Genomic DNA, 12,960 nt, shown 5'->3' on the forward strand with positions numbered 1-12,960 from the left:
CCTCACTTTCCACGTGCCACTTCACCAACGATTCCCGTCTCCTCCAGACCACCTTCCGCTTCGCCTCCATTCTCCCGTCTTCCTTTCGCACTCCCCTATCTACCCCCTTCAATTAACACCTTCCTCACCTCTCAATCTCTTCCTTCATCTCCTTTCACTCTCCTACCATTTATCCACCTATTCCCCCGCCGAGGGCTACGGAGGACTCCCCTCTTTATATAATATAATTCCTCTACTTATTTGGCATATAAAAGTATAAAGATAAATATGTAGAATAGTGGGTCGAACCAATTGATGTGAAAAAAACATATTGTTGCTTTCCAAAAAAAGTATGTAATTGCACATTACAAATTGCATTATTTTTTTTGAAAAGTAACTGCGTTGTTTTTAAATCAACTTACTCGTTCCACTATTTTACGCATAAAAGTAGGTACAGTTATCAAAAAATGAATAGTTTACAAGATATTTTATATTTCATGTCAAAATATATGCTAGAATAAAATATAATATCTCGTAACTATTGATTTTTTGATAACTGCTAGCTTAACCGTAATACTTTTATGTGCCAAATAACTAGAGGAATTATGTTATATAAAAAAGATCGTATGATTCCATTAAAAAAAAACAAAGGTTACCATAAAATCTCAGGAACACCTCCACCTAGGAAAAACGTGTGTCCATCATAAGATGTTTCCCTCAAAACAGAGTAAGTTTTACTTGAAACGTTTTTCAATGAAATCATTTGTTCGCGAAATATAGCGCTGTCAAATTTATAATGGGACACCCTGTATAATATATATATTGTTGCGCTGGCCGCGTCGCTCAATCACACACAAACACTCACGCGCTTGCACTTCCGACGCTCGCGGAAATAAAGGAAACACTGCGGTTTAATAGGAAAACAATCTAAGCGTTTATTATCGTCGCGATACAGAAGAGCGCGGACACACGTCCGAACGGTCCAGCAGCTCAAAACAAAATCCGTCAGTTGTTGTTTAAAATCAATCAATACAGCTCGTTGCTAAGGACGTTTCGCATCTTGACGGAAAGACGGCTCGTTGCACGCTTCAGCTCGGAGTTCGAGAGCATACCGGGCGGCATGCACGCAACACTGCCCCCCTTCTTCAGATTGTCGTCCCGACAATCAGCAAGGCAGCTTGCTGCAACTCCTCGGGAGGCCGCTGCTTCTGGACGGTTTCCTGCCCTCCTCGTGCTGCTGCAACGAGTTACCGGGCTCCGTCCATTCCAGCCTCCACATCAGGTTCCCTTCAAGTCTCTCCTCATAGAGCTGGCCAGGCTCCACGACGAAGATCCTGTTTGACCCCCTGACTCCCGCCGCCGGTGCTTCTCTTCCCTCTTGAGTTTTGCGCGCTTGGGTCTTCTTTCTTCGGGATCAGAGGGGGAAATACTTCCGTGGACCCATCGCTCTAAGAGCTCTCTGTCCCCTGCCTCGACATTCGCCCTCAGTCTCACGGGAAAACCACGGTCAAAAACCGTGAGAGAGGCAGTCCAGAAAGGTTTCCCAGCAGAAACTTATGTAATTCCTCAGCCGCCATGCCTTTTCCGTTTGGTGCTAATATCTGCAACAAAACATTTTAAACGCAGAAAAATCGGACAAAAATTAACTAGTAACTTCCTAAAAATAATTTAAGTACGGGCTCAGACTCATGTCGGATCGAATTAACACTCCCCCTAATACAAAATCGGAAAATTATTCCCTTTCCTGAAAAGGAGCCAAGCGATCTGCATGAAACATTTTTATTTCTACGACGAGGAGACTTTTGGATACAATACACGACATCACTAACAAGTCTTTTTATTACGACCCATGGTCCTACCCACGGACTCTGCAATTTCGAGTCCCTTGACAACGGGACTCTTTGATTTATTGATTAATCATCTCTTTCTCTCTCTTTCTTTGTTTCTTTCTTTCTTTCTCTTTATTCACACACACATACGTACATATATACACACAAATCTTTTTCTTTCCTTCTCTCTCTTAACCATATTTTCTCTGTCACTCACATACATATATATACACACAAATCTCTTACTTTTCTTCTTTCTCTTAACTTTGTCTCTCTCTCTCTCTCTCTCTCTCTCTCTCTCTCTCTCTCCTTCTCTCTCTCTCTTTCTCACTTTTTCTTTCTTTCTTTTTTAATACCATTCTCTATCTTTCATTCTGTCATTTCTCTCTCTTTTTCTCTCTCATTGTTTTTCTATAAAATTCAAATTTACTTACATTATGCTCCTGTGAAGTGCATATATTTTCGCTGTTTGTCTCTCTATTGATTTTTGTAGGCTTCTGCAGTTTCCTCTTTGAAAATGGATTATTTATATTTAATTTTTCTGCTGTAATCATACCGCTATTCTAAAAAAAGATATATAGGTATATATATATAAATCTGTGTATATTAATAACCACAATTTCTTTATCTCTTTCTTTCTTTTTATTTACACACATACACATATATACATACAAATCTCTTTCTTTCCTTCTATCCTCTTAACCTTATTTTCTCTGTCACTCACACACATATATACAACACGAATCTCTTACTTTTTCTTTTTTCTCTTAACCTTCTCTCTCTCTCTCTCTTCTCTCTCTCTCTCTCTCTCTCTCTCTCTCTCTCTCTCTCTCTCTCTCTCTCTCTCTCTCCTCTCTCTCTCTCTCTCTCTCTCTCTTTTTCTCTGTCTCTCTCTCTCTCTCTCTCTCTCCTCTCTCTTTTTCTCACTTTCCTCTTTCTCTCTTTTAATATCATTCTCTATCTTTTATTCTGTCATTTCTCTCTCTCTTTCTCTCTCTCTTATTCTTTTTCTATAAAATTCAAATTTACTTACATTAGGCTCCTGTGAGGTGAATGCATTTTCGTTTGTTTCTTTCGATCTCTGTAGGCATTTTATACGATATCGTATACACTATTATATATCTACTATTATATTAGATGAAATATGCAGGACAGCTCAAAAACAATTGGAGATGTGGTACGCGTATAATATGAATATTGAGGATAAAGTTACCATGGTGATGGAACAAATGTATTTAAATATTTATTAAATGTAATAAATGTTTAAATATTTGTAATAGATATTTTTAGATAATAATTACATTTTTATTATATTTTTCTATATATAAAAAAACGGCTACTATCCGCCGATACAGATCTGCTGTGCGCCTGTATAAAAAAGGCTACTATTCGCCGATACAGAGCTGCTGTGCGCCTGTAAAAAAAACGGCTACTATCCGCCGATACAGAGCTGCTGTGCGCCTGTATAAAAACGGCTACTATCCGCCGATACAGAGCTGCTGTGCGCCTGTATAAAAAGGCTACTATTCGCCGATACAGAGCTGCTGTGCGCCTGTAAAAAAACGGCTACTATCCGCCGATACAGAGCTGCTGTGCGCCTGTATAAAAACGGCTACTATCCGCCGATACAGAGCTGCTGTGCGCCTGTATAAAAAAGGCTACTATTCGCCGATACAGAGCTGCTGTGCGCCTGTAAAAAAACGGCTACTATCCGCCGATACAGAGCTGCTGTGCGCCTGTATAAAAAAGGCTGCTCTGTGCCTGTAAAAAAAACGGCTACTATCCGCCGATACAGAGCTACTGTGCGCCTGTAAAAAAACGGGTACTATTCGCCGATACAGAGCTGCTGTGCGCCTGTAAAAAAGGCTGCTCTGCGCCTATATAAAGAATCAATAAAACAAAATAAGCAAGAGAAAGAAAAGATTTATTAAGAAAATCGATCTATGCAAATAAGTAGTTTGCGGTCAGACAGACAAACAAATGGTATTTATATAAATATATTATATCTATAGATAATTATTTATTCTAATGTATTTATTCTGATTCGATATCAAAAATTAAAAAAATAAGGCTAATTAAAAAAATTGAATTCTAAAGGGTATTCGAGATAATAAAAATAATAAAAAATAATTTCTTTTTTAAATATCTATAGATATAAAGAATAATTATTATAGATTTGAAAAATAATATTGTATTGTTATTTATTTATGTACTAGCGTATAATTATGCCTCAAAAGAGAAAATACAGAAATTTGACTAAAGTGAGTCGCGAAAGTAAGCGCTTACGACAAATGCGCAAAATTGAAAATTCGGAGGAAAGGTCTCAACGACTCGAAGCTAATGCTCAAAGAAATTCTCAGCATAGATCGAATGAAAATAACGACGCAAGGTCTCAACGACTCGAAGCTAATGCTCAAAGAAATTCTCAGCATAGATCGAATGAAAATAACGACGCAAGGATTCAACGACTCGAAGCTGATGCTCAGAGACATGCTCAGCAGAGGGTCAATGAAAATGATGACGCAAGGACTCAACGACTCGAAGCTGATGCTCAGAGACATGCTCAGCAGAGGGTCAATGAAAATGATGACGCAAGGACTCAACGACTCGAAACTGATGCTCAGAGACATGCTCAGGGAAGGCACCAAGCTAGACAATTAAGTCATCACATTGCGCTAATTTCCAAGGGACATGAAATAAATGTGTCAGTTTATACACTTGGCCAAATGAATGTAGAATGTCAATTTTGCAAATCGTTAAACTTTGCATGTGAAAAATCTAAAGATGGAAAATTTACATATTGTTGCCAAAAGGGCAAACTTAAATTAAAATCAATAAATTGTCCTGATTTTATTAAAGAATCATACATGGGAAATAATTATGCATCAAAAAATTTTCTTAGTAATATTCGTTCATATAACAGTGCTTTAGCTATGGCTTCCATGGGTGCCCCGGGAAATAGAAATCCATTGAATGTTGTGAACAATGCTCCTTATTGTTTAAAAATTCATGGGCAATATCATCATTTGACCTCGACGGCAATGCGCCCAGCGGATGGGCAAGCTCCGCGATTTGCACAACTTTACTTTTTAGATACAGAAGAAGCTGTAAATCATAGAATGAATAACAAAGCTAATCAAGAATGTGATCCAGAAATAATGAAAGATTTGTCATGTTTTATGGTTCAATGTAATGAATTTGCAAAAACTTTCAAGATGATGCGTCAAGTTGAAAAAGATCTGAATCCAATAGGCAATAAAACAATAAATTTAATGTTGTCATTTAGAAAAGATCCTCAACATGATCAAAGAAGATACAATGCTCCACAAGCTAATGAAATTGCTGTGGTCTTTCAGAATGTAGATGGTGAACCTCCATTTGAAAGAGACATTAGGATTTATAATAAAAATTCGAACGATGTACAACAAATATCAATTTTGGACAAAAGATGTGACCCAATGTGTTATCCATTGTTATATCCATATGGTAACGATGGATGGCATTCAGAACTTAAATCAGATAATCCTAAATATCCAGGATTTAAGATAAGTCAAATGGATTATTATGCTCATCTGCTGGCACCAAGAGTTGAATTTAGCCAATTTAAAAGGGCAGGAAAATTGAGATGTCAATTTATACTTGATGCATATATGAAAACTGAAGCCAATAGACTTAATTATATTAAATTGAATCAACCTCAATTAAGAGCTGAACTTTATTCCGGATTAATGGATCATCTTGATAATCGAGCACAAAATGAAGGAATTACAGTTGGTATACCTGTAATATTACCATCTTCATTTATGGGCAGTCCAAGAAACATGCAAGAAAGATACCAAGATGCTATGTCTTTGGTCAGAAAGTTTGGTAAACCAGACATTTTTCTTACCATGACTTGCAATCCTCAATGTCCAGAAATTAAGAATAACCTTGATGGATGTCTAATAGAGTTTCGACCTGATTTAGTTGCTAAAACATTTAACTTGGATGTCAAAGAAGTTTTAAAGGATTTAATACAAAATAAAATTTTTGGAAATATTATAGCTTATGCAGGCGTAATTGAGTTTCAAAAAAGAGGGCTTCCACATTTGCATTTACTTGCAATGTTAAGTGATGAAGATAAGCCACGACTTCAAGAAGTCATTGACATGATGGTATGGGCTGAAATCCCTGACGAAGAAAGATATCCAGAACTTAATGAAAAAGTTTTGAAACATATGATTCACGGTCCATGTGGAGATCCCTCAATGAGATATCCTTGCACTGGGGAAGATGGAAAATGTTTAAAAGGTTTTCCAAAAGAATTTCGTGAAGAAACTAATGCTAATGTAAATGGATATCCTATGTATCAACGTAGAAATTTTGAGAAAAAATACATCGTCAGAGGCAAAAAAATTGACAATCGATGGGTGGTCCCATATTCACCATATTTAATAATGAAATATAATCGACATATAAATTTGGAAATATGTTCATCAGTGAAGAGGGTAAAATATTTATACAAATATATTCATAAAGGATTTGACTGTGCTGCAATTGAAGTACAAGCACGAGATGGCACAAGATTCATTAGAATAGATGAAGTTAACTCATTCCTGAATGCAAGATATGTTAGTGCTCCAGAAGCAATGTGGAGACTGAACGGATATGATCTGTTCATGAAGTCTCACACAGTCATAAGACTGGCAGTTCATTTGCCTAATCGCCAAATGGTTTATTTTCGTGCGGGAAATGAAGAGCAAGCTGCTCAAAGAGAGCTTAATCGAGATACTACGCTGACTGCATGGTTAAAATTAAATCAATCTGATGAAAATGCAGTACAGTTTCTTTACATAGATATTCCTTATCATTATGTATACGATAAAAAAGAAACTAAGTGGAAGCCACGCAAAAAAGGTGGTGACAAGATAATTTCAAGACTCTATACAGTAAGCATAAAAGATATTGAGAGATTTTATCTACGTCTTCTTCTATTACATGTGGCTGGAGCTAAATGTTTTAAAGATTTGAAAACTGTTAATGGAGTTGTTTATGAGACATTTAAGGATGCAGCAATTGCAAAAAATTTGGTGGAAACTGATGATCTTTGGGGAAAAACGCTAGAGGAGGCAATAGAATCCAAAATGCCTGTACAACTTAGAGAATTATTTTCTTACATTTGCATATTTGGAACTCCAATAGATGTATTAGCTATTGGAATAAATACAAAGATTTCTTGATTGAGGACTTTGTACATAAGAATGTTGTTAATCCTGAAAATATGGCTTTAAATCATATACAAGAAATTTTAATAAATAATGGAAGTAGCTGTGAGAATTTTCAATTACCAAATCCAACTCCAGTAAATATTTACATAACAGAGTATAATGTGGATGAAGAAAGAATACGTGGTGATTATTTATTATCGACATTAAATGCTGAGCAAAAGCACGTATACGATATTGTCATGCGAGCAATTGAAAATCAAAATGAACTTCATCGGTTATTTTTTATTGACGGGTTTGCAGGAAGTGGTAAAACCTATTTATTTAACACATTTCTAAGTGTTATTCGAGGAAGAAACGAGATAGTTCTTCCATGTGCCTCGACTGGAATTGCAGCAACACTTCTAAAAGGAGGAAGAACTTATCACTCTCTATTCAAGCTTTCAATTCCAATTGATGATAGTGTTAAATCCAATATCAGAGGAAATTCTCAAGCTGCACGAGAACTGATCATTGCCAAACTAATCATATGGGATGAGGTGAGCATGACTGTTGGACATGCTTTAACAGCAGTTGATAAACTTTTAAGAGATTTAATGAAGAATCCTCGACCATTTGGAGGAAAAGTAATTTTATTTGCAGGAGATTTTAGACAAAATCTTCCCGTAGTGCCACATGCACAGAAAGCAGCCATAATTGAGTCGACTGTAAAATACAGTTCTATATGGAGGAATGTAACTCAGGTTAAACTAAAGCAAAATATGAGAACTGGGGAAGAAAAAGAATTTGCAAATTGGCTAATGCAACTCGGAGATGGTAAATTATCAAATACGGATGGACTACATCTCGATACAATTGAAATTCCCCAGAATTTTATATCAAAAGAATCTCTTATTGCTGAAATTTTTGGTGATAGAATCACCATGGAACAGATTAAAGAAAATCCAGATCGAACTATTCTTTGTCCTAAGAATGAGGATACATTCAAAATTAATGATGAAATTCTTTGTCTAATGGAAGGAGAAGAAAAAGAGTATCTCTCAATTGACTCTATTGTAAGTGATGATCCACAAGAGCAATTGAATTTTCCAACTGAGTTTTTAAACTCTCTGATACCTTCTGGAATGCCAGTTCATCGACTTAAAATAAAAGTCAGTGCTATAATAATCCTATTAAGAAATTTAAATACTAAAAAAGGACTCTGTAATGGCACAAGATTTATTGTTACTAATTTGAAAAATAATCTAATTTATGCAGAGGTTCTAACTGGTCCTGCTCGAGGACAGATTGTCTTTATTCCAAAGATGGATTTAATTACAAGTGATTTGGAACTGCCATTTAAGTTTAAACGAAGACAGTTTCCTATTCGAGTGTCATTTGCTATGACAATCAATAAATCACAAGGACAAAGTTTAGAAAAAGTTGGGATTTATTTGCCACATCCTGTATTTGCTCATGGTCAACTTTATGTGGCATTTTCTAGAGCAACCAGAAAGGAAAATGTAAAAATTAAGATTGATGAATTAAGCAATCAAGGACATCTAATAGAAGGAAGTAAAAAATGTTTTACAAAAAATGTAATATACAGAGAAATTTTATAAATTGAAAAATTATAAAATTGTATAAATGAATAATATAATAATTAAAATGTTAATAAAATATACATTTAAAAATTTTAAAATAAATTACATGAAAAATTATAAATATTAAAATTGTACAAGTAATTTTACAAATAATAATTAATTTTTAGTATGAGTGTAAGTGTGCAATACGAGATACGTTTTAAAATGTCAAAAAAGTAAATTGCGATCGATTCCCTTGAAATTGGTACCAAAATTTTTATTTATAGTGGTACAGCTATTTTTATTTATAGTGGAATAGGCCTACTGGGGAAACCACTAAAAAAAACGCATTTACAATAGTACCTCAAGGGTGATGCGGAAATCTATTAGCGTTAAATGTAAATATACGCTAGCACCTATTTGCGTGTTTTATTACATATGTCCTCCGGGGCTAAGCCTTTATCTATATATATAATTTCTTAGCTTTGAGGTTTACGCGCTAGCTCTGAGGCCCGCGCGAACTACTCATTCGTTAGTGGACCAAATTTTTACCAAAAGTATATGAAATAGGGGTAGAATTTTCAGGGGATGAAAATGTCGTGGTTAATTTTTCATTACCGATCTTTTTGGAAACCGGTTCCGAATTTTTTTCAAATTTTACGAGAATTTTTCGGGAATTAATTTACCGAATCTTAAGGAATTGTATATGAAACAGGGGTAGAATTTCCCGGGAAGTATCATAATGTGCATAGTTTTTTGTTACCGATTTTCTGGAAACTGGTTTTTTTAATTTTTTCGATTTTTCCGGAAATAATTGACTGAATTTCAAAGAATTGTATATGAAACAGGGGTAGAATTTTCCGAGGAGTGTTATAAAGTGTATAATTTTTTGTTACCCATTTTCTGAAAACCGGTTTTTCTAATTCTTCCAATTTTTCGGGAATTAATTGATTGAATCGCAAAGAATTGTATATGAAGTAGAGGTAGAATTTCCCGGGGATTGCATTAAGTGTATAATTTTTGGTTACCGATCTTTTTGGAAACCGGTTCCAAAATTTTTCCAATTTTTCTGGAAATAATTGACCGAATCTCAAAGAATTGTATGTGCTGACACACACATACACGCGCGCACACATGGGCCGATTCTCTCGAATTTGATACCAAAATGCAAATTTTTCGGAGATGAAAATGTAGCGGCTTTTTTTTGTTTTACGCCCCCCCCCTCCCCATTCACCCGCGCGAAGCGCGGGCTCAAAAGCTAGTATATATATATTTATAAATATAAAAATTAAAATTTGTAAATATAGACGCAAATGTAACGTATAGCGCATCGTCAATTTGACAACTCGAGACTCGGCACTCGGCGAGACACGAGACGCGATACCCGAAATTCGGGGCATCGTGGTATAGCTGGCGCGTGCTAAACATCTACGTCACAGCTCAAGAGAGGAGGAGACAGCAGATCGTATGTCTGCCCTTCTCTCCTCGCTCGAAGCTTGCCGAGTGCCGAGCGTACACGGACAGAGGAGGGGCTTGCACGACCAGTATATCCCCTCCATCTGAGTAGTTCGGACACGAACCATAGCACGGATACGAACCCATGTATCGTTACCGAGCGTAACGACGTAGTTGACGTCCACTTTCTCAGAGGGCAGATTAAAACAGGCGTCCCCCGAAGCGGGATGGCCGCTCTCAGGTTTCTCTCTGATTAAAAATTCAGTAAAGAGTTCTTTTACATCTATCATTAATTCTTGCACAAAACTACGAGGAAGTTGATGAGCATAGAGTTTAGACAAAAAGCAAAGTATAAGATTATTTACATTTTTTGAACTATCACTTGAACATTCGATAAACTCATTAGACTCAGCAGAATCTTCCTATCTTTCCTATTGCCAATGTCCATATTATTGCTTGATCTTTTATTGTGCTGATTAAAAAGAAAACTCCCAAGAAAGCTAGAACAATGGGAACTGTGATAAAACAAAATGTTTCCAAAATAAGTGCCAATTAGAAAATACTCGAAAACATTTCTCCTCGTGACATCTAAATTTATCAGATTTGTCCGTCTTATGCACTATAAATAGGTGCAGCCACAATGCACGTGTATTATTGAAGTGATTCTTACACTCTGGGCACACAGGCATTGTGTACTTGATCGTATTTAAGCTTAATCACATTTTAACACTGCAATCAAACGTTTCACTTCAGGTGTTGTTTCTACATTACTTTTCCACTGATGCTCAATTCCATAAAGTGCTTTTTCAATTACAACCCAGAGACGTTCACTTTGAATAGGATAATTACAATGAAGGGTGTGGTAAGCCTTAAATGACACTTCAATTGCTCTTAGTGGAGACTCCACTCTAATAGGCCGATCATCCAAAACCACGTAGCTAGAGGTAATATTTTTGAGATCTTCACCCACTATCACTGGGAATAATTGAAGTTCAGTTCCTTTTGTTTCTACAGTTTTTTTCATGCCCTCGCGTTGCTTCGCCAGATCACCAATCACCTTAAAGTAATAAAATGCTGTAGTGCTGTTAATATAAAAAAATTTTTACTTTTAATAAAAATTAAAGAGCCTTAGCAACTATACCTTTAAGTGCACGAGGAACTCTTCTTGAATTTCTGCTCTTGAGGCACGCCAAGGCTTTTTCTTCGGAATCTTAACTGGCACCACAGAAAAGAGTTTAGGATAATTGAACAGCCTCGCAATCTGTGGACAAATACGAACATTTTTAAGAATCCAACATCAGAATTAGAAAGAGACACGTAAACTTTAAGAAAAAGTCTAAGAAAAAAAATTACTTTTTCACCTAGACTTTCCTCTTGTACACCAATATTGATCAACTCACGCTCAACTTTAGCTGAAAATTGTGACCAGTGAGTTAACATACGATTTTGTGCTCCTGTGAAGAGGATTTGAAAGTCATATTCAAGCTGTGGAAAAAATATAAATAAAATATAAATAAGAATAACTCCTTAAAAACATTGCACATATTGTAATATGACCATAAAGAAAAGAACACACACCAAAATATATCCTCCTGGCTGTCTAAGAACGGGATATTTGTTAATGTAGTCAGCCACTTTTAAGTCCCTATTTCCTTGGTCACGTAGCTGACTTAGTCTAAAAGAACTTGTATATTCCCAACATTCTTTAACTTCCTCCCATGGCTCAAGCTGAACTTTCAAAAATTTTAAACTCTTTTTCAATCTGAGGTCATCTGATAAAGAAAAAACTGATCATTTAAGTAGCATTTAAGTAGCCTTAGGAACGCTTGGATTCATCCTCCGATGGGGTAGATTTTTTAAGAATATAACCACTTTAAAATTATTATACTGTACGTTAGTTCGCCCCAAGTTGGAGTACTGTTCCATAGTTTGGTCTCCGTATTTTAAATGCCATCAGCTATTGATTGAACGCGTGCAGCACAAATTCCTGCGTATGGCTGCTTATCGGCTAGGTAATCCCATGTCAATTACTTGCCATGACTACTGCACTATACTAGATAGATTAAATCTGCTATCGTTAGAAAGTAGGAGACTAACCTTTGACCTTACATTTATTTTTAAGCTTCTCAATCACTCTACTGATTGTCCGGATTTGTTGGAACGTATCTATTTTAACATCCCGACTAGAGAATTAAGACAGTACTTTATCTTCCACATTGGGTATCACCGTACTTTGTATAGCGCAATTCTTGTGTTAATAGGCTAATAATATCTGCAAGTAATTTCTCCAATAGGGTTGACTTTTTTGGTGGCTCTGTATCAACTTTTAAACAAAAACTTTCTCGTCTACTCTTGTAACCTGAATGTTCTCCATTTTATGTTGTAAAATTTTTAACTTTATTTTATTGTTTTGTTTTTCTTTTCTCTTTGTACGCTAAAGGGTTTATTACCCGTTAATAAAGTTTATTATTATTATTATTATTCAAGTAGTGGAAAAAGGGCAATAGGAGCCAAGCGCTGTAAATAATGCGCAATCAAATTATCGTAACGATATATATTATTATAATAAAACGGACGTTTCGACACTTTTTTTGTGTCATCTTCAGCGTGTAAATGATAATACATAAATTTCAACGATAAATACAGTTAATGACGATAAAATGAATAAGTCAGTAAAAAGGCGCAGTCAAAAAATAATATTAAAGTCATACGGATGTTCGGTAGTCCATCAGGATATGCCGGTATACACATGCTCGCAAATGATCGCATCTTCGACGTTTAACTCACAGATATGCCGGTATACACATGCTCGCAAACGATCGCATCTTCGACGTTTAACTCCCAGGTTGGAAGATCAGGTAGAAAGGAAAGATTCGATTGTCCTTTCTAAACCGTGAAAACGGAGTCGCAATATGGTAAAAAACGCAATGT

Source organism: Temnothorax nylanderi, unplaced genomic scaffold (genome assembly GCF_030848795.1).
Source record: "Temnothorax nylanderi isolate EJ_2023f unplaced genomic scaffold, tnyl_v1.0 TNYL_tig0426_pilon, whole genome shotgun sequence".
Taxonomy (NCBI): domain Eukaryota; kingdom Metazoa; phylum Arthropoda; class Insecta; order Hymenoptera; family Formicidae; genus Temnothorax; species Temnothorax nylanderi.